Source organism: Pongo abelii, chromosome 3, assembly GCF_028885655.2.
Source record: "Pongo abelii isolate AG06213 chromosome 3, NHGRI_mPonAbe1-v2.0_pri, whole genome shotgun sequence".
In the NCBI taxonomy this organism is placed as follows: Eukaryota; Metazoa; Chordata; class Mammalia; order Primates; family Hominidae; genus Pongo; species Pongo abelii.
In genome coordinates this window covers 88,588,599-88,612,175 of record NC_071988.2, presented here as the reverse complement: position 1 = coordinate 88,612,175, position 23,577 = coordinate 88,588,599, and the positions used below count along the sequence as shown (strand labels likewise).

Here is a 23,577-nt window from a genome sequence, read left to right as displayed (position 1 = left end):
ACAAATAGAATAGAAGTACTTATTTTTATACTTATAAAATTATATTTTTGTCATATTAAAAATGGAAATGAAATTCATTGACATTTCATAACAACTTCAACAATATCAACTCATCTGCTGGATTATTACACACTAAATATATGTAATTATCAAGATTTTCGGAAGCTACAGCTATCATTTAGAAGATTTGGTGACATCTTAAGTACTCTATTTAAAGTACTTGTTAGATGCAATGATTCTTTTGTTGACACATGTCTTTAATTTGCATGCAGATAACAAATAATTCTTAAGATAATAGCTTGTGGAAAGGACAGTCAGGCTTGGGTTTAAAGGCACGTGATCAGCCATGTGGCTTAAGAAAAGCACAGAAAATCTTTTAAAATAAAATCCGGTAGAAAAAGGGTTGCAGAAGTTGTAAGCTTTCACAGCATGGTTTCAAATTTCCCTTATGATAGATACACATTTACTTATAAAATGAGGAAAATATTTGTGGTTTATTCTTTGAAAATATATTTCTCACCTTCCTTCTGTTGTTGATACTATGGGGTAATTTATCACTTTAATATTAGATAATTGGAGGTGGTTTTCATTATTTGTGATCACTGTGTTCCTTATAAGTCCAGAAACCAAAGAATTTGCCTGCCGCGTCTTAGTATTTCACCTGTGATTAGAGCAAATTGCCACAGGGAGGTGTTGATACATCAATCTGCTCCAAGATTCTGAGGCTTGGACCATAAATGAGTTTCCTCTAAATCAGCATAGATAAAACAGGAAAAATGAAAGGAGGGGACAAAATGTCAGAAGGTGTAAGAGAAATATGATTCGAAACAGCATGTTGTGTTAGAGAAACTGGAAAGATCTCAGTATGGTCGGTTAGATTATAGGGTGCAAATGTTGGGTTAGGAGAAGACTAAATTTAAGAGACAGGGAAGAACTAGACAAATGCAGTACTATAACAAGATTTGTGTTTTGGGAAAGTATTTCTGGCATAGATATAGATGATAAGCTAGAGGGGGAAAGATTAGAATCCGGGAGACATACCAGGAGGCTACTAAATTAATGCCTGGAGGGAAATGCTGAAAATCTTAACTATAGAAGCTGTGATAGGAATGGAGAGCAGGGGATGGATACAAGAAATATTTCAGCATTAGGACTGGCAAATATTTTAAAGACAAATATTTTCCCACTGCCATGAAAGCAAAAGAAAAAGTTATTTTCTCAACAGCACTCTCAAGAAAAGCTTTATGGATTAGCTATTGTATGAAATGAATACTCAAAACTGTGCTTATACATTAAACAATTATCATCTTTTAACTTTAGTAATAGCAATCATATTTACAGTTTTCGACACAGACTTCAACATTTCCTGACAACTGATTTAAAAACAGCTTTTATGTATACCTGACAAAGCATTTTCAGAAATATTTTACATATCTTCAAATAAATGTTTTCACTACATGACTATTACATGTATTTCAATAGTACTCAAATGATAGAACTACATTGCGAAAGTACCTTATTGTGAAGAAGAACACAAATGACATATATATTAAGATTTAATGTGCTACCATTGAAAGAGCTGCATTCCTCTCTTTATTTCAAATATATTTCTTTATTTTTTACCAATGTAATTTTTAAGTCTCCAGAACATATCACAGTGTCATCAAGGAATAAGTAAACAAAAAGATAGAAACATTATGCCAATAGGCTTTTTCCTTTATATACAAGCAATCAAGCCTTAAAATGTTGCCTAGATGCAAGCTGAAACTTCTTAGTTAGAGAACCTGAACACAGAGACAGCACTTCACTCTCAGCCAGCTATGCCACGGTGAAGAGCACTGGATCCGGAAATAGGCCAAGCTGGTGGCCCAGGGAAGTCACTTCTCCATGTGTCTCTGATTTTTTCATTTGCAAACTGAAGCATTATTATAAGAAATAAGTGACCTAGTACACATAAAGAGTAGTGCCTGATTTGAAAGGCTGGGAAGAAAGATTTAATAAGAAGTCAACACAACAAATATTAGCTATTTATGTAATACAAGCAGAACGTTTTATAAGTATAATATGTACTGCTGCCTGGAGTTCTAGAAAAGGACACTCATTGATTGATGCTGAAAATGTAAATTTTTGCAGAATTTGTGGAACTCAATCAGGCAACATTTATTAGCCAAAAACTAAACATCTTCTTTGATCAAGCATCCCTGTCTTTGGAATCAATTCCACAAAAATAACCCCCTCAGTATCTAGAATATTGGAATAAGGTTGTTTTTGTTTATGTTCTTAATGGCAGAAGCAATGTTAACACCCCACCATGGCACATTTTTATCTCTGACACAGTACTATTTTTGTCAACTGACACAATAAAATAGTTTTTTTTTTTTTTTTTTTTTTGGAGACAGAGTCTCACTCTGTCACCCAGGCTGGAGTGCAGTGGCGCGATCTTGGCTCACTGCAAGCTCCGCCTCCTGGGTTCACACCACTCTCCTGCCTCAGCCTTCCAAGTAGCTGGGACTACAGGTGCCCACCACAACGCCCGGCTAATTTTTTGTATTTTTAGTAGAGATGGGGTTTCACCGTGTTAGCCAGGATGGTCTCGATCTCCTGACCTCGTGATCTGCCTGCCTCAGCCTCCCAAAGTGCTGGGATTACAGGCGTGAGCCACCGCGCCTGGCCAAAATAGTTATTCTTAATTCTGTACTGTGAACATACAAAAACACAATTAACTATGCTACTATTTCCTTTTAACTAGTCATAACATAATAACTTAAATGCTTATGTTAAGATATATAAATAAAACTTACATATACTACAGAAGTGCATGAGGCATGATGAAATTTCATTTTTGGAAATTTCATCACTGCCATTGAAAATCTCTTCTACTGTAAGTTAAGCATTCGTTTTAACATATTCTTTAGGTATGAGGACATTAACCAAGTGACTTAAATCATAAGTATACTTTATTAGCTGAAAAACTGCTGGTGGTGGCAATATATATAACTTGAGTAAAAAATAAAGTTTTATATTAAATACCAAATCTCATGGGATTATACGTGGCTGTCTGGCATATTCTGTGGAGAAAGATTCTATGGCCATATTCAAATCCACTGAGTAAAATACCATGAGAATTAGTAACATTAGTATTGATGGCAGCATCGAACTCCTTGTGTTATTGTTGCTATGAATACATAGAAAAAAACACCTGAATCATGTTTTCTTCAGTTGGTTGGCATTAAAAACACTAAGCTAGCATAATAGTTTCATAATCTAAAAATCTGATAGTCATATTTTATAGTCCAGACATATTTTTATTTGAACCAAAAAATGTTTCAAATATGCTACGTAACAATTTACATTTTAACTTAGAATTTATTAGCAATTAAGTAATTTAATGCATCATAGGCCATTATTTAACATGTACTTTATAAATTTTTAAAAATAAGACCCATAAAATATGCTATAATTTCACTATGTGACATAATTAGGCTGAAATTTTTTCATGTAGTTCTGTTTATAAATTTTTGACCAATGTCTGAAAAAGACATATATATATATAGACAGTCTGTACTTATAATGTTACTTAATAATTTGGTTCCCATTAAGAGGTGACTGCTTAGAAAAATGAGTTAACAGTGATAAAATTTAATCCACATGGGTTTTCTGTTAGTTCAAAATAACTACTTCAGTCTATGATATAGAAGTGACAATAAGCACCTTTTTTTTTAAATTTTACTTTAAGTTCTGGGATACATGTGCAGAACATGAAGGTTTGTTACACACGCATACATGTGCCATGGTGGTTTGCTGCACCCATCAACCCGTTATCTACATTAGGTATTTATCCTAATGCTATCCCTCCCCTAGCCCTCCACCCCTCAACAGGCCCAGGTGTGTGATGTTCCCCTCCCTGTGCCGATGTGTTCTCATTATTCAACTCCCACTTATGAGTGAGAACATGCAACGTTTGGTTTTGTGTTCCTGTGTTAGTTTGCTGACAATGATGGTTTCCAGCTTCATCCATGTCCATGCAAAGAAATGAACTCATCCTTTTTCATGGCTGCATAGTATTCCATGGTGTGTACTTGTCACATTTTATTTGTCCAGTCTATCACTGATGGGCATTTGGGTTGATTTCAAGCCTTTGCTGTTAAAAATAGAAGCACCTTTAATTTTAAGAGAATTTTCTTAGAGGTATTATTTTATTTGGCATATCATGGTATTTCACCACTTAACAGACTGTTTTTTAACAATACAAACTGTGCCTATTTTTTTTCATGTATTCCTTTCAAATAATACTATAATTGAACAGCATAGATGACATTATAACAGTAAATAAAAATTATGAGTCCAGGCAAGATTTTCCTTTTCACATACTATTTCAATATGACATCTAATGCACAGAGGTGAACAAATCCTTCCTGAATTTAACTAAACTTTATGTAACTTGATTCCATCTTAGATGTCCCAGACAACACAGGTTTAGTAACTTTGACAGTGCGTATGCAGGTCACACTTCTATTGCCTGCCATTTTCTATGATTCACATTTCCAGATCACCATCCCAGTGCAGATGAAGAAGGTTGTGAATGTACTAGAAAAGGTAAGGAAAAACTTATATATGTTTGGGGAATTTTTCCTGGTAAAAGTATTCTCAAAATCTAATTTCACCTCTTTCCTAAACGTAAAAACATTAAAGCATATATCACTATTTATGTTTATGAGAGTATTTCAAGCAAATCTAAATCACAAGGTAAATACAGAATACGGCCCCCAGGAGCTCCTCTTTATTTTTTCAACATTTTTACAGTATACCCAAAATATGTGATCTTCAGCAAGCAAATTCAGAGCCAACAATCACATCTTTATATCTAGATTTCCTACTATCAGGGGAGGCTTTCAAATCTGCAGTGTCATAAAAAATCAGTTACTTCAAGCTGTTATTATGAATAGCTACCTCCAAAGTGAACTAAAGAAGAGTTTAAGAAGATATTTTTCAAAACTTACAATTGAAGAAAGAATCAACTTTGTTTTCTAAGTGCAAATGCTTTGTTGGAAAGAATAATTGGCTTAGAACATTTAACCTTCATGATTTTACAGAAGGATCATGATGTAACAGCCAACTAAAGGCATATATAATTTACTAAATAGTTACATGGACAGGATAAAATTGGATGTGTACTGGCTAAAGTTTGTAAATAGGCTGTATTTTAAATGGCAATGTTATTTACCACAGATAAAGAAATGGTATTCTAAGCATCTCTGTAAAATAATACCACTAATAGCACTGGGTAGGAATATGAATGAATGAATGAATGGAGAGTTTGGAAGTCTTAACCAGAGTAACACCAAATCTTCAACTCAATATCAATGGAAAAACCAAGTCTTATTCTTTACTGGTTTCTAAACTATGCAGAAATTATTTCATGTTCATTTAGTTTAATATCAACCTTATTATTGGCAATTTCAATATATTTGTGGTTTTACTGAGTACAGTAAATCTCAGTCCCTTCTCTGAGTTCTAGATTAGAAAATAACTCACAGAGAGGAAATAACATTCTTTATATAAGTATTGCTGATACAAAAGAATAAGGCTTAAATGTGTGATACAGTGGGATTCATTAACCTTATTTCTAAAATTAAACAGAGTCTCAAGCCATAGGAAGAACCGAACACCATAAGGCTCTTCGTGCTATCACTATTAGTGCAGCGGCAAAGCCTACTTTTATGTATTGTTCAACAGAATCTATTCTTTCTGCAGGCAGCCTGAAAGGAGAAAGGAGGGGCTGAGCTAAGCACATCTAGGTCCTTTTCCCATAGTCACCAAACAGATAAGTAACTCTACCTAACATAGGAAGGAATGAATGAACTGTAGACATAGACTCTAAGAGTGTGATAGACGGACTTTTCTTCCCATAAAACGAACTGTTAGGATGGAGAAAGAGGAAGCACCTCCACATTCCAACATTGTTATCTGCTCACAACTAAAACATATAGGTTCTATAGAGCCCAGGAGATGGGAAAATCCAGTGTTTTAGTGAATCACTCTGTTACAAGTATTCTTTTCAAGGCTTTCATTTGAAAATTAACAGCTGTATATAAATGATTGCGTCATTATTCTTACTTATTAAAATGGCAAAAATAAGCATATAATTTATTTCAGCAGTCCAATATTGGTTGTAGAAATATACCTTATGTTTCTGATAACTACTTATCTTAAAATATGTATCTCTCTAGAAACAGGTAACAGCCAGTTTCAGATACTGATATAGACATAAATATAAAATTTTATTTTATTTCACACAACACTGGTTTTGAGGCTTAAAATTACTATATACGCTGTTTTATAACTTTGCAAGTAGTAAAAAATGATAAAGTAAAGCACTTCACAAATCAGGACTAGAGATGGGAAAATCTTTACAGTACATGTTTTATTTCTTCATCCCACTGACATCAATCACTAAACAGACAACGTGTACAAGTTGGATCTCCGTATGTTTAATATTTTAAAGAAAAGCACATTTGAATGAAGAATTTCTGAGCCTAGACTCTCTCCTTATTCTGTATACCATTTACAACAAATACAAAAATCTACTTCTTAAAAAGAGATGACAAGTGTAGACATGTCACATTTATTTTCTTTCAATCATAAAAAAGATTAACAAGACAAGAAGCTTTATGTAAACTTTAAGAGATTTGAGTAAGTTTTTGTCTAGAAGAATTTACTAATAAGGAACAGTGAATTAAATCTCAAAGAAATTATAGAACTTGAAAGGTTTTGCCACTTAAAATAGACAAAAAACATATATCATCATGCATTTCTTAACAATAAGGATATATTTTCAGAAATGTATCCTTAGGCAATTTTGTCTTTGTGCCAACGTCATAGAGTACACACTCACAAACCTAGATAGTGTAGCCTACTACACACATAGCATAGACTGCATGGTATGGGTTGTTGCTTCTGGGCTACAAACCTGTACTGCACGTTATTATACTGAATACTATAGGCAATTATAACACAATGCCTCTTTGTGCATCTCATCATACCTAAACATGGAAAAGATACAGTAAAAATATAATATACAAGATGAAAAATGGCACACCTATATATGACAGCTCCATTATAATTTTATGGAAACACCAACATACACGTGGTCCATCATTGAACTGAAATGTCATTATGGGGCACATAACTGTAAGATTTAAAATATGATGTGCACCAAACAACTTTGATATCATCTAAAATGATATGTTGTAGGTTTATAACTGCATAAAGGTTAATAAGACCTAAATTAAATTTTTGGATTAATTTTTTTACCTAATTTTGCCATATATTGATGGTAAAGAGTAAAATTTGAACAATGATTCTTAATTCCTGAATATCCATGCTATAATAAAATCGAGATTATATATTTTTCTCCAATTAGTTAATAATTATTAGTTTGCATTAAGCAAATAATGTGCTATGCTTTATCAACCAATGAATTTTGCTTGCCTAAAGCTCCTTTTAAGTTTAAATTGTTTTCATTAAGACAAGTTCATTACTACGTTCAAGGTCTCTATAAACCAGCAGTATTTGTTTTAATATGCATTTACATATTTTATATTTAAAATATACCATTTTGGGAGAAGTATATGAATTGAGGAAGAGAAAATAGACTAATATACTATTGCTTAATACTGTTGCATTAGTTACTTAAAATAATTGCACTGGAAAAGACCTTTCTATAAACTTGTAAACAACTTAAATTCCTTGAATGGTGTTTTAGAAAATATATAAATATACACATTTTTACATATAATACTTAATATATGTGCTATATTAAATATGTATCTATGTACTTTATAACATGTATTCAAATGTTTTTATAAAACATATATGAACAAATACATATATATTTATACACATATATATTAATGTGTGTGTATATATACACGTATAAAATCATATTTGTTAGAGAATATTTGAATCAATTCAAAACACATTTCCCAAATGTGATGGTCAATGAAATTATAGGTTAATAGTTCTACTAAATGATGTAAATTGGCCTTTATGAGAGATCATTTATTTAAGTGAAAATTCAGTTAACTCTAAAAAGTGAATTTATTAGACACTAGCTTAAACTCCTCATCATTTAGAACTGCACCATCAAGGTCTTTATAATATGTTCAAATAAATGCAACTCCCTAAGAGTAAAATATTTTCTTTAAACTTCCCACGTGTGTCCCGTGTATCTACATCTACAGGAAGGGAAGATACACGATTAGTTACATCAGCTCAGCAGCAGTTCATTTTCACTATCTGCAAAGAAATCAGATTATATTTTTACATAACCATAGTGATGAGCTTTGTTTTCAAGTTTATTCTAGTCTGCTTGTACAACACATAGTATTAACAGTTTTTATATGTATGTCAACAGAGAAAAAGAAATAAGTCATAAGCAAATACATATTTGAAATGCAGTTGTTGTGAAATAAACATCTTCTGTCCCTCATATTAAAAAGGTATTTAGGAACAGAAAGTTTTAGCATACTCGTCACATTTTAAAAATGTGTACCAAAGAAAAATGATAGTTTTAGATTTTCACGCTACTTTTTGTCTTGTGATGACCTCTCCTGGTTGAGTTGCTCATTATCTTAGATTCATGTAGTTTCCATCTTTTTCTCCTTTGAATGTTTTATATTAAGAATATAACTATCATACTTTCCTTCAGAGCTACATATAATGTAAATAAAAATGTTCACTAATGTAAAGTACAGTTGATATTTAAAGTACTGAATCCATGAAGCTCATTCTAATCAATAAAGTTCTGTAGCATCCGTATTATTTAATTCATTTCCAGCATATAGGGCAACTTTGCATTTTGGTCACACAGTTTAAATTCAAACGAAATAAAAAGCCACCTTAATTAAGCCATTACGCATTTTTAAACAATAGAGAATGAAAGCCAAGTTAGTAAAAAATCTTAATGGCCGTAACTATTAACCATCTTAAAAGTAATTGTTTCTGTGTTCTCTGTCTTCAAATTCTAATTAAAAAGTTAAAAACTCGGAAAATATTTATGAAATAACAACTTTTTAATCTTAAAATGCATTAACCCAATGGCTGCCAGTGTTCCATTTGCTATGCATGGCAGATGTTTCAGATGGACCCATCAGAATTAAAGTATACAGAACGACGGAACACGGAACCCAGGAAAAACCCTGGATATGAGGACCTTCAATCAGTGAATATAATAAATTTAACATATAAGGAGTTTATTTTCCAGGAAAAGTGGCAGGAAATTCTATATAACCAGACCTTGAAATGGAAACAGAAATTTCATCAAACTAGTTTCCCAATGATAGAGTTACATATTTGTGTAAATATCAACAGCAAGCATTGTATCCCCACAATTTGTTTAAATTTATAAAATTGACATAAATATTAACAATATTTAACTCTTTGTGATTTAATTTGTGTTATAAAAAATGCTATACAATGTTTTCAAGTTCATTACAAACTTAGATTGCCAGTTCGTTTATCTCCTTATCTTTATACATTGTGAGAAAAGAAAAGCTAATACTGTACTTAGGAAGATATGTCAAAACAGTAATACTGGCTCATAACCGGATATTATATAGTAGATTCCTTATTACAACTTATAATGTCCTTTTTCAATGCTATTCTTGTTGATAGTTACCACTACAATAAGAACATTATTAACAAAGATGCATTAATACATCCCAAAATCTTATAAACAAAGAGAAGACTACTTCGCATATGACGATTTCTGGAAAATATTAAACTTTTCTTTTCCTAAATGGACAAAAAAAATCTTCCTTTTAAACTCTGAAATCTCCATGATAATTCTTTACCAACTTACTCATTCTCAGAAACTAGTATGCGCTTATGAATATTATCCTAAGATTCCTATAGGCAGTCTTTCTAGTGTTTTAACTCTTTCTGAACCAAAGGAACAATCATGCATTTCCTCTCTACATGCACAGTATGCACTTCTAAAGGAATGCAGAAAATGGGCCAGAATCTTCCATTTCTTTCTAAACCTCATGAAAACACGGGCAGTCTTAAACACACACACACACACACACACACACACACACAAACACACACACAGTTGATTAAAATGCAGAGATACACATATTGAATAGAATTATTTTCCTGAAAACCCTATTAAGAATCTGTTTATTACTACATTAACGACGCTTTGCACTGAGTGTCCCAAGTCCCGTACTGCATCAGTCATATCCATATCAAAGTATCAAAGAATTAAAGCAATTTCAGTTACAATTTCGCTGCCTTCCATTTTAATAAGCAAGTACTAAAGGGGCATTAACTTTTTAAGAGAACGGGAGAGGTTAAAGAGACCCTGTAGGTGCCCAAACTGTTTAAAACATGCTCCTCTTGTTAACCTCAACCCCGTGCTCATTAAGTTATAACCATAAATAAAAATAAGAAACTTCGTTTTGCCATGGTCTTCACTTTTCATTCACTGACCTACCTAAGCCAAATGCAGTTAACTCTCCCTGCACAAACAACTCCTAAGAAGCTGCCATCTACACCAGTCTCTCTAGCCAAGCTCTTGCCAACCGATCACGAAGACCAGGAACAACTTTCCAGAAACATCACCAGCGTCACAACCCTGTGTCTTCCAAAACAAAAACGCTAGGTTTCGAGTTTGTCTACTGCAGTGGCTGCAAGTGTGTGACAGCGGAGACACAAACACATCAGGGTGCGAGCACTGCGATGCGCTTCGGGGTTGACACCCTGGTGCCAAACATCAATGCCGCACTGAAACTGCTCCAGAGCAGAGCGAGGAGACGGCTACTTACGGGACATAGAGGGAGCCGTCCAGGCTCTGCAGAGGCAGCTGCTGACAGTCCACAGCAGGAGCGCTGCCCCGCAGCCGGCGCGCGGAGCCGCCCGCATCCTTCGCCTCCTGGCCGGCGGCGCTCCAAGAGCTCGCTGCGGAGATGCAGTCCGTCTCTCCGTAGGGTTCTTGAAGGGAGATGGGCTGTCCTCAAATACGCGAGGAAGCCAAGCCCCTCCCGCTTCCTCTTCTCCCCTCACCCCCCTCCAGGCTCCAGTTCTTCTGGGCTTGGAGCGGCAGGCGAGTCAGCCTTCGTTCTCCCTCCGTGCGAGTATTGCCTCTTGCACTGTGTGCCAGTGCAATGCCGGGGGAGGAAATTCAAACCAAGAAGGCAAAGGAGGGGGAAGAGGGGAGGGGACGGACACCTACCCCGCCCTCTCCTTCTTGAAAAAAAAAAAAAATCACCAAAGGACGGGGGAGGGAGGTAATCAGAAGAGCGGAGGCTGCAGAAGAGGAAGGCAGAGCGACGGAGACGGTGGTGCAGCTGTTGCCACTGCGGGCGAACGCTCCCTCCACCGCCGGGCAGCGTGACTCGGGGGGTTTCCAGTCGCCCGTCAGCTCACATGGAGAGCTTGTGCATGTGGGGAGCGCGCAGCGCAGCCGGGGCGCACGCACGGCCTCAGCGCTGCGCGGCGCGGGGAAGCATTTCCCGGGCGGCGGAGCGCGAGCAGCAGCAACAGCCGCGGAGAGCAGGAGACGCCGCCGCCAGCGCCTGTGAGCCCGGGCGGCGAGCGAGGCGGAGGGAAGCCCTCCCTTCTCTTCCCTTCTCGGTCCCCTCCTCGGCTCCTCCTCCTCCGCCGCCTCCTCCTCCTCTTCCTCCTCCTTACCGTACCCTTCTGGCTGTCAAAACCCTTCTGCCCTGCCCTGGCCTCGTTTGAAAGCAAAAGGGAGACTGAGCCGACCGGTCGTGGTCCATCAGCTGGGGCGGGGGCGGAGCAAGGAGGCGCGCGCCTCTCCCGGGGCGGGAGGTGATGCTGTCCGCGGTGCTGAAGTTGGGGATTTGCTGTGTAATCCTAGAACCCTGCTCCAAACCTGGCTGCCCCCTACCCGGCTGCCGTAAGGAGAACACCCTCGCTCAGATGCCTTCTCCTTTCCTTCTCTCCTCCCCTTCAGATAGAGATGGTACAGGCTCCTGGAGCTCCGGCACCCCGGGAACCACAATCAGGCGTCCGACAGGCAGGTCTTCCGAGTGATCCTAACACCAAGTGACGGTGCTAAACATCCCGACTGACTGAAGCAGCGAGGGAGGACTGCAGATGCCGTTAATGCACATGTTTTCGATATGTAATTAATTCGTACTCATACATATGCACACGTACACCAAACACACGCTGCTACCAGGAGAAACTACACTTAGGCAAACACGCATACAAACACAAACACAAAACGGAAATACATAAGCAGGCATATGGGTAACTATTTCAAGGTACCTGAGGCATTGCAAGCACTAAGAATTAAGAATGTTTAGAGAGACCTAGATTTTCTTTTCAGATTTAGATAATTTTAATAATAATTATCAAGCTCTTCTCCCTAGCTCACAGCTCTTCACACTCTACCCTCTATATGTTTTTCTTCCATCTAGTCTACTTAAAGTATTTGAATTCTTATGTCTCTGCAGAGCCAAGCAGTCCACTGACTTTATTGACACAATTAAAAATCATTGGTCATCTAAATATCTAATGATGTTTGTGGAGGACTAAATAGGAGTAACCATGTCTTTCAATGTTATGCAATGAATAAGCATTTGCATTTAAAGATAAATAGAAAATTTATGGAGGCTTGCCTACTCCTGGAATAAACTGAGTTTTTAACGTCATTGTTTGGTCTTAGAAAGGTCCACTGTAAATAGTACTGTGTATTCACTGCATAATTAATATGGTGTTAATGGGTCTGATTCAGCACTTTTTATTTGATCTTTGTTTCTTGTTAATTTAAAAGGATGCTTTGTCCTAGTAAGAACTGCAGATTGGGTACAATATGGAAAATGAAGAAACACACAGATGACTAACGGGAGGTAAACTGCCTCCTCATTCTATAAAATACTCCTCCTGTAAAATAATACAGCAAATGCATTCTTATGGATTATAAAATGTCCCTTTGCTGTTTGAATTACCACAGACTGTCAAAAGTCAATGACCACTTACCAAAACACTCCAGTAAAGAACTGCCATCAGCCATTTCTAAGAGCTCAAAGAAACAAGTCATAGGAAAAAATACTGTCAGAAAGCGTAACTTTTCAGAACAATCTATTATTTAACTATGCCTCTCCATTTTAACTATCATACTGAACTCCAGTAACATAGCATTAAAGTATTTTCAATAGAAGAAAAAAGGCAACGATTGAAAGTATTACCATTTCAGTAACTCAATGAATGCTATTCCATGGGTATCTCAAGCAGAACTGAAACAATTCCATTTCCCAGATTACCAAACTAAAAGACATGCAATAGACATCTATTTAATTATTTTGTAACAGAAAATGATATACCTGAGGGTGTATTCTTCTCCAAAAAGCATTCTCATCAGTTTTCAGTAATTTCTCCTAATGAGAAACAACAAAACTCAATTTAATGACACATGTAAATACCTGCACCACCTCTGTGCCATATAGGATGGTCTTATTTCATGCCAGTATGAGCTAAGAGCCTGCTTTAATCTGTTTTCAATGCACTTTGTCAGGTTTGAAAGTTATGTCACATCATTTGTAACACAACTACCTCTGCCTTCGATTTGTGTTAATTAGGTATGGACATCTGGAACTCAAAATACTTAAAGTCTTAAGACTTTAATTGTTGCCAAATCAGAGATTCCCTAGAGTATAATGCTATGTTCTTCCTATCCAAATCCATTAGAGTTTATATTTTCATCATTATTACAATTAGAATTTAGAATTAAGCTTCTTCTTCCTTCAGTTATCAGTATGACTTTTAGTGAGAAGGTAGGAATTAGTAAGTCTGTTTGTTCTGGTCAAACTACACGGTCCAGCAAAACTGGTAATCCAGTCAATGGACTTACAACAGTCCAACCAGATGTCTAGTAGATATGACAAGCATGAAATTTCTTGTTTCCAAGAGTGAATTCATTATTGATTTCTATATTACATTCATGTTTGCAAATAATTGAAGACAGCTAATAATGATTTGAACATATGTCTCCTTAGTTGGGAGTAAGGTCAATTAAAGCTTGAAAGTAGTAAAACTAAGCAGACCAAAGGTACACACACACAAACCCACCCACCGCCCCCGCACCCCAGCCCCACCTCCCCCAAACACACAGCATGACCAGAAAAGACAGTGGGCAATTTGCATTATTTTGGAAGTAGAGCAATGGAAAATAACAAAGAATAGACATTTTCTCTTTCCCACTGCTCACGTCCTCTTTACTTCAACAGATTTTTAAAAAATGTTAGCTTGATCCCATGAGTAGTGGCTTCATTAGCAGTATACACATTCTTCATTTGCATCCCCAATATTAATTGAATATCTACTATTATTGGGTTTGGCATTATGCTACATAGAGGTTATGCCTATGACCAAGACAGATATTACATTGGTGGTGAGTGGTTGAATAAAGGGACCAAAATAAGTCCATATCATCTTTATGCTAACATTAATTCAAGTAAATCTTGACTGGCTATTTTTTCCAATATCTTAATACATTCTTAAAATTAATATCCTCAACAAATATAAAAATTATTGTTATCACAATCATCATTATTATTCCAGAGTTCTGTAAATAGTCTGCCGCAATGTAAATTATCTCAAAAGTCTGCCCAAATTTTGGAACTTAAGTGAAGAAAAAGAGTCAAAATATTTCAATCCTAACAGTTTGAAGTGATTGCATGAAGCACTGGAAAAATTCAGGAATTTTCAATAGGTTAAAAAAAATTGGTATATGTCTAGGTGAGTGCCTTGGAGTAGAATTTCCTTCTGTAAAGGGAGCTGTCCAACTATGCCCAGAAATCAGTGAATGCCTGCTGAAAAATCGGTCAAATTAGAGTAGATACATTTGCCAGTCTGATTGCACCCTCTAAGAAGGCTTTAGCACCTGCTTCTCTGAAAATATACAAGCTGTCTGGAATGTTATTCTTTAGTGAGCATGAACAGGATAAAGTAGAGTCCCATAGTAAAACCTCTGGTGAGCTGAAAAATCTACCTGGATTTTGGTCCTTTAGCCCTGCTAATTGTCCCTGGGCACTCTGAGATACTTCAGATCATAATCAAGTATCAATTCGAATGACATACTGAGGAAGATGCATAAACTTAAAGGGATTTCCAAAATTTCACTTTATTTTAAAGGTCTCAGGGAAATGCATCACACTGAGTGTTATTTGGACTAAACACCTTGAATATATTGCTAAAGAAACAATTCATGTTTTGGCTGTTTAATGTTAGTAGGAAAGGTAAAATCAGCAAAGGGTGGTCTTAATGCACTGGTAAACATACTTTCAATTAGTATAAGAAACTGGGAGGAAAAATGGTTAAACTAATTTGTATATTTAGAATATAAAACTTGACCTTAATATTTATTGCATTCTTCATGTTCTGCAGGGTGAGGTGGGGGTCACAGCCTAGCTCTGTTGCCCAGATTTTAAGTGAATTTCTTTTGAGTGTCATAATCACATAGAAATTAGGAAGAAACAGACGGTCATTCAGGAAGCAAGTTAGAGTGGAAATTGAGCCTGGTCTCTGGGATTTGTGTATAGGCCTACGAACTCTTTGTGTGACCTTACCCACACACTGGATGCTTTCATTTTCTCACCTATGAGATCAGAGTAGTATTTATACCTATAAAACTTGATTATTTTGGGAATTAAACATAATTTATATATTATACCAGGCACAGAAAGTGTTCTCTATAGATTAACTACAAGTACTATTATTATTATCCAGATAAATTAATATACCTCAAAGTTCTAAACTGAAGTTCTAGAATCTTAAGTTTATCCCTCAATAAATTCATATTGCAAAATCATTTAGATTTTTTTCTGGATTAGAAAAAATCTTTTATCAATGAGAAGTTATTTCAAATTGTCTGAACATTAAGATCAATTTATGTATTAATGTGAAAGCAGTGTGAAAAAATAAAATGCATATTGGAATAAAATTTTGGAAATATATTTGGAATTTGAAAGAACTATGAGAAAGTAAGGTCTATAGAAACATAAGGCAAGATGTGGGGCTTGTGAACTGAAGTACATATTTTCCAACAAAGATCACTTCTTAAGATTTTGAAAATTATCTTTGTTTCAATTAAAAGAGAGAAAAATAGAGTTGTTTAAAATTATTCTGAGCATTAAAGTATTACTACTCCATTGAGACTAGACCTTATGTTATAGATGTACAGACTGTCTAAGCAACAAGGAGGACCCATTTCCTAAAGCAATAGTTTCAGGAGATGAAGGAGAGGGGAGAAAAAGGCCTTTCAGCATTGTAGGCTGGTTACAGAGAGGCAGTCAGGCTCTCAGAATTGCAGTTCCAGGAGTGGTTGCTGCTGAAATATTCAAGTTTATGAGTGGATTGTTTCCTGAAAAATCCAGGATTAAGTTGGAGGGTAGTGGGTCTAATCAGTATGACTACCCAAAGCAGACTGCCTACAGCAGGCTTTAGGAAGTAGGATTTGTTACAGTATAACCCGCTCACAGTTTGCAATTTATCATCAAAGGTTTGTTTTAATACAAAATACTAAACTATAATAGGAAGGGTGTTGAGTACATTTATGAAGCACAGTCTTATGGGCAAGGGCTTAAAGACCTTTAGATTTTATAACTCAGGTCATTTGATTTGATAGAATTGAGTAATATGTCTAAATCACATAGGCCAATGCACGTTTTGCTGACTTTTGTGTGAAATTTGTGGTATGAGTAGCTAGGCTGTGGAAAGTATCTTAGTCTGAATTTAGAGATGTGTGCTATTACTATGTTAACAGCAGATTGTGTAAAGTTTTATGTGGACTTTTCTTGTCAGACAGGTTATTTAAACTTTTATCCTTCTACTGATGTCATGATTATACATTTTAGACCACAGGGAATTGGGTAGAATTTACTCCCAAATAGGAGATCAGTAAGTCCACAGAAAATATTTGGGTTAATAAATATCAAGAGTTAATATGATTTCATCTCTGGGGAACGAGGGTGAGTGAGAGCATAGAAGAGGAGATGGATAAAATTCTATGAAGAATTAGGCAACAGCCTTCATTCCAAATACAATTTCTTTGATTCGGATTAAAGATAGAAATGACTTGAACTGGAGGCTTATGTCTATGTCTGTGACTTCCTCTTGGAATGGGGCCTGTGAAATCTTTTTGGTAGTAAGTGAATACAGAGGTGCATATTGAAATAGCAAATGAAAACAATAGTCATGACCACTGGATTCCAGCCCTGGGATATTATCTGGTTCTAAATAATGGAGGAGAGGTATTGTGATACTTTGTTCAGGTACTTAAGAGGAGATGAGCTTGTATGTAAAGAACAAATGTAAATAAAATTAAAAATGATTTGTGAGGACTACAGGAAGAAAAAAAGGCAGTAGCTGATACAGACTATCATCTTTGGTCTAAGTGGAACTAGAGAAATATTATGAAATGCTCCAAATCTACTTAATGTTGACACACATTCTCATGTATGGTACTTCATTTGGTTTCTAAGAAAACTCATAAAATCCTCAAACTTTCAAAATAGGGTGAGACTGATGATAAAGAATATTGTGTAGATAGCCATGGGAAGGATGCAGAGTTGTTTTATTTGGGGCAAAAGATGGATTTAAACATTTGACAAACAAGCTTGCCTAAATTGTCACATTCTTGACAAAATTTAGCAACTCAGTGGAATAAAAAGGAAAATGGAATTAGGGTGGTGACAGACAAAGGATATTTGGAAGAAGTAAGTTCATCTAGAAGAATTTACAGACATTGTCTTTTCCCTGGGTTGATAAAAGTTTATCATTCCGCCTCACTCTCAAGGAGATATTTCTGGACCAAGATCAACTATAGTATCTTCAGTTGATTTAAGGAGAGAAAACCCTTGCACTAAGAAGCTTTTAGTGTCAGTAAAGAAAAATGGTACACTCCAGCCATATTGAATATTAGGGCTAGTGCTATATGCTCTGTCTAGAAAAGAATAAGCTCATTTCTGAGATGTAGAGTCTAGGATGATGCTGGCAGGTCCCATTTTCTTTATTGTTAGTGTTCTTCTAGACATATAGCAAATTGGAGAGTACATAGTTATAATGGGGTTCATGCGAAAGCCAAAAATCAACTTTTAGTAGCAGCAACATCATTTACAACAAATAAAAGTTAAGAAAACACACCATCTAGCAAATAAATTATAAACGCTTAACTCAATTTTAGGAGATGGTTTCTTAGAAAAAAAAACCCATAAAATGGCTGGCTTATAAACAGCAAGCATTTATTTTTGAGTTTTGGAGGCTGAGAAGTTCAAGATAATGTGCCTGCAGATGTGGTGTCTGATGAGGGCTTGTCTCTCATAAATGGTACCTTCTAGCTGTGTCCTCCCTTGATAGAAGAATAAAAATTCTCCCAGGCCACTTTCATAAGGACACTAATCTCTTTCACATGTGTTCTGTCCTCATAATGGATCCAACCACCAAACACCTCATCTTCTAATACTATTAACTTGAGGCTTAGGATTTCAAGATATGACGTCTGAGGGTACACATTCAGACTACAGCAATTTCCCAGTTGTTACCTCTTTACATTCCATACAATATGATGTCTGCTTGTTGAATGTCCAAACATCTGAGATCCTCAATATTTTCCTGGAGTATTTCTTGGAATTTCATATTCTGTTTTCCTCTTATTAGTTTTTGAAAATGCTAGATCTACTGACAAAGGTGAATGACATTAGGTAGCATCCAAAACCCAATCCAGTGATTAGATTGAAGTCAGCAGTCAGATAGACCAGACAAAATAATATAGCAAACAGGGCATATTATTCTGGAGAATCTGGACATTTTAAGAACAAAGTAAACAAAAGAACAAATGATCATTTATTGTTCACATGGTAGGAGTCGACATTACTGATTTGAAACTAAAGATTACTGAATTTTTTTTCATCTGGAAAGATGAATTGATTTAAATCTCTCTACAAATTTATTTACTATGTCCTCAATTTGCAATAGTGGAGCTATATAGTGCAGCAAAATTTGAGATAATAATTACTGCCTAAATGTTTTAAGTTAGTTTGCATAGTTACTGCCAAAACATTTACAGCTTGCTTCCATAGTTCTTACTGAACCTAATTTCATGTAAGGATGCACCCTCCCATCAAACAATAGGAAACACGAAGCCCTCTTTCACTTTTGCAGAGCTGAAGGCAATTATGGAACCTAAAGTTGTCTTTTATATCAAATACCTAGAACAAATAATAAATTTTACTTCAGTCTGAACTATGTGATGATTATGAAATACATTTCAGAAACGGCTTTAACTAAATGCTTTAGTACAAACATGTTTAATTCGTCTTTTCAAATATGTTTTCTCACTTGAATATATAAATTTTAAAGTTCCCCTATTATAGTAATTCTGCTAAGATCCAAATAACTGTCTTATTACAATTGAATGATCATCACGGTAGTTTATGTGATAATATAATAATTAATGATAACTTAGTCTATTGAAATTTCCACGTGATTACCATTTAGCCAGGAACAGGGAGGAGAGAGAGGAGATGGTTTTTTCATTTATATCTTGTTTAAGAATATTTCTAATGTACACCAGCTCACATATCTGCTTTAGTATGTTGAGTAGATTGAATATAATTTAATCTTTCTTTAAGAATTCATTAATTTGATAATGCAATTATCATTTCAACTTTATGTACTAAAATTGAATTAGATTGAAATATTTCTGATTCCAGAGTTAGTGTGACTTTATGTTAAAATTGCTTTTTCTCTACTTCTCTTCATCTCCTTAAATCTTCAAGAGTCCATGCACCAAGTTGAAACTGAGGTTGCTTACCACTTTGAAGGTAATTCTTTAGTTCCCTGAAAGACCAAATAGGAATAAAGCTGTGTCTGAGAGGCAGGAGAGGTGAATGGAGCAAACTCTGCCTGAGATCTTTGGGCCAGGCTGATCTAATTTCACTCCTTTGTGTGTGTGTGTGTGTGTGTGTGTGTGTGTGTGTATCTGTGTGTGTGTGTTTTTTCAGAGTTCTGCAATTCCAGTGGTCAAGAATTAGCCCAAACACCAGGTAGTAATAAACAGTAATTTTAAAAATATTGTCTTGCTTATATTTCTTTGGGACTAGAATGCATGTATAGCTACTTGTAGAAGTCTAAGCCTCTATTGTCTTAAAAAAATTAACTTCAAATATACCATATGTATCCTAATTCAAATTCTTTGATCTTATGTCATTTTCATAAATGCCAAGTATGGAAGACAATGCTATTTTTTGTGGACTTTCAATTACTGACATTCAGGTAACAACATTTGGTTACTGTAAGGATTATGGACTGACATGTTGGTATTTTCTTTATTTAGAAGGCCCTGGATCATTTTGTCCATCATCTTGGAATCCCTAGCCGAGAATAAAAATAATTTAAGAATAAAAATACCATTGTGGAAGTCAGTGTGGCGATACCTCAGGGATCTAGAACTAGAAATATCATTTGACCCAGCCATCCCATTACTGGGTATATACCCAAAGGAGTGTAAATCATGCTGCTATAAAGACACATGCACACGTATGTTTATTGCGGCACTATTCACAATAGCAAAGACTTGGAACCAACCCAAATGTCCAACAATGATAGACTGGATTAAGAAAATGTGGCACATATACACCATGGAATACTATGCAGCCATAAAAAATGATGAGTTCATGTCCTTTGTAGGGACATGGATGAAACTGGAAATCATCATTCTCAGTAAACCATTGCAAGAACAAAAAACCAAAGACCGCATATTCTCACTCATAAGTGGGAAGTGAACAATGAGAACACATGGACACAGGAAGGGGAACATCACACTCTGGGGACTGTTGTGGGGTGGGGGGAGGGGGGAGGGATAGCATTGGGAGATATACCTAAAGTATAATAATAATAAATAAAAATAAAATAAAATAAGAATAAAAATAATTTATTCTTAAAAAATATTTTAAGAATAAAAATAATTTTATAATTATTATAAAAATAAATTAAATAATAATTTAAATAAAAATAATTTAAGAATAAAAATAAATTAAGTATTAAAAATAATTTAATACTGGGAGTGGCAGAAACAAGTTAGGTGTAATTTATTTCCATGTGAATGTGTGAGTGTGGGGGGAATGGCATATCTAACTAAAAGAAAGGCACATGTATCTAATTTTTACAAGGCTATGGATATGATACTCATTATTTTAGGTATAATCTACAAATGTGCTTTACATTTAATCGATAATAAGTAATTTTATATGCTGACACTCCATTGTGTAGAACACTTTTTATAGTTATGTAATTTAAGTGTAAAAACCACCATCATCTGCTCTTAACACATTTGAAATAAGACAATGGTCATTTTTACAATTTATGACATCTTGAGTTAATGAGACGACCTTTCTTCATATTACTTTTTAAATTCATGTACTGTGGAAGTGTTATTTACGTTCACATTGGGTTGAGTAACCAGAAGGATAGGCTCAAGGGAGACTTTTCTGTTCTCTATTCTATTAGAGCCTACTACTTAAATTCCACCGGAAACAGAGAGGAATGAATTGGGATGGGAATAGTTTAAGCTTACCTTTAATATACACTCAATAAAGTATTCCTAATTGATTAGAATGCAGTTCTTGTTCTAAGTCATTTGTTATTAGTTAACATATGCAATCAAAGTGTCTTAATAAGAATTCTCTCAATTTTATTGACCAAGAAACTGTAAGCACATTTTTTTTCTTCTTGTTAATGTTGGTCCTGTGATAGGAAAAAACATAGGAAAACTTTACACTAAAATAATCAACTTCACCCTAAAATGATTAACTTGCCTAAGATAATTCTGATTATTGTCCAGTGCCTCTGTACAGAGGAGGGTGAACACGTAGAAAATTAAACTGAAATAGGAACAAGATGTTTGGTGACCTCACAAATGTGTTTGTAAAGAACCATAGCTATTGTATGCAATCAATAGTGGCTTCGTGCTCTCTCCACTCAGCGCTCCCCTGGAAAGTCACCACCATCACCACACCAAATAAATAGCGCAATCTATTCCATCCTTTCTCCCTCATACAACTTGACGTCTTTCTTAGTATACAATTTGCCTGTCATTTACCACTCACTAAGAGTTACAATCAGGACAAGTGGAGAAGTGGGGCAAAAGGGGAAAAGAAGCACACACTGAGGTTTGCGGGGCTCTCCTCCTGTGGAAATGGCATTGACATTATTCCCCCTTGACCTCAACGATTTCTAATTGACTAGGTTCACAAAGATTTATCCTTTCATGATTCAAAAAACCTCTAGCCAGAATGTTCCCAAAGTTTTCATTCGAAAATAAAGTAGGATTTTATACAACTAAATTCAAATTTCAAACCTGAGTCCAACGTCCCTGTCTTCAGTGGTGAAAATGACAATTATATTTCCCTAATGCTCTGGTGAGTACCTTTCATAATAAATATTGTATTTAGTTACATGGCAGAACTATTCATCTTTACGGAGACAAGCAATGTATTCTGTACCGCATCAATATATGATTCACTATGTGAAGCAATCACAGTAATTCATTTCTCAAATTTCAGTTCTCAACTTAATCCTTCTCACCTCATTTCATTCAACATTTGAAGATAATGTAAAACTTGAAAAAATTGCTTTAAAATAATTAACAAACTAATTATCTACTCCAGGTTACTCTGGAAAGAGTCACGTAGAGAGAAGTTAGGTAACTTTTCCCCTTATTTGACTTCAAAGACCATAGAGTGTATGGTTCTTATTTTCAGGAGAGAGGGAGAAACAGAAAGAGATAGAGAGAGAGAGAGAGAGACAGAGAAAGGGATGTTTTAGCTTCTCCAAGCAAAGTGAGGAGGAAAGTTACCCAGATAATTACTGCCATCAGATACTTTTGCTTGCTTATCTCTGTTGAAGACCATCATCTGAATAACTACCTTTGGCTTCTCTCTACTGTGCAGAAATTGCTTATCATAGGAGGAAATTTAAAGAATATGATGACACTATTCCATTTCTCATTTTACAATAAACAACTACAATAAAAAAAAAACCAAGCAAACAAAATATCATTAGAACATAAAAGAGTGTGTAAAAGTCTAAGCTTTGAAACTTGTATTCCTGAATTCAGACCTTTAGCTCATATTCCACAGTGTCTGTAACATTAAGTACATAAAATCAATGGACTGAAGTTAGGTGACCAAAATAGTACATTACAACTTGGTTATTTTAGATTCTTAAGAAGAATGATATCAATTTTAAACATAAGAAGTATATCAAATGAAAATATATCAACTTTTGTATTCTTTCCTCTTTTTCACATAGTTCTGTGAATGCAGAGCGTGATCAGTTAACTTCAACATTTATTAAACTTTAATGTTTATTAAAACATTAGACGAAGGGTTTCAAAACCCTTAATATTTAAATTAATCCCAAGATTATACTCTTGAATAGCACTTATTATTTAAAAAAAACTTTAGAGAAGAAATCAAAGGAAGAGAACAAGATAAATTAAAACTAAAAAGTTTTCCAAAAAGACATGATTTATGGTTCATAGTCCCA

At 35.2% G+C, this 23,577-nt stretch overlaps 1 long non-coding RNA gene across 2 annotated transcripts in view; it reads right to left on the bottom strand.

Moving 5' to 3' along the window:
• Positions 1-1,432: 1,432 nt before the first annotated feature.
• Positions 1,433-23,577, bottom strand: part of LOC129058800 (uncharacterized) — a 47,412-nt gene continuing 25,267 nt past the window's right edge. Inside the window, exons 4-7 of one of the 2 annotated variants that reach the window (XR_008524200.2) lie at positions 21,605-21,774; positions 13,356-13,409; positions 13,012-13,047; positions 1,433-4,141 (exon numbers count right to left, since the gene is read on the bottom strand). This is a non-coding gene — a long non-coding RNA (uncharacterized LOC129058800). Of the gene's footprint in view, positions 4,142-13,011; positions 13,055-13,355; positions 13,410-21,604; positions 21,775-23,577 lie in introns of both variants that reach the window. The other variant, XR_008524199.2, reaches the window with a different exon arrangement.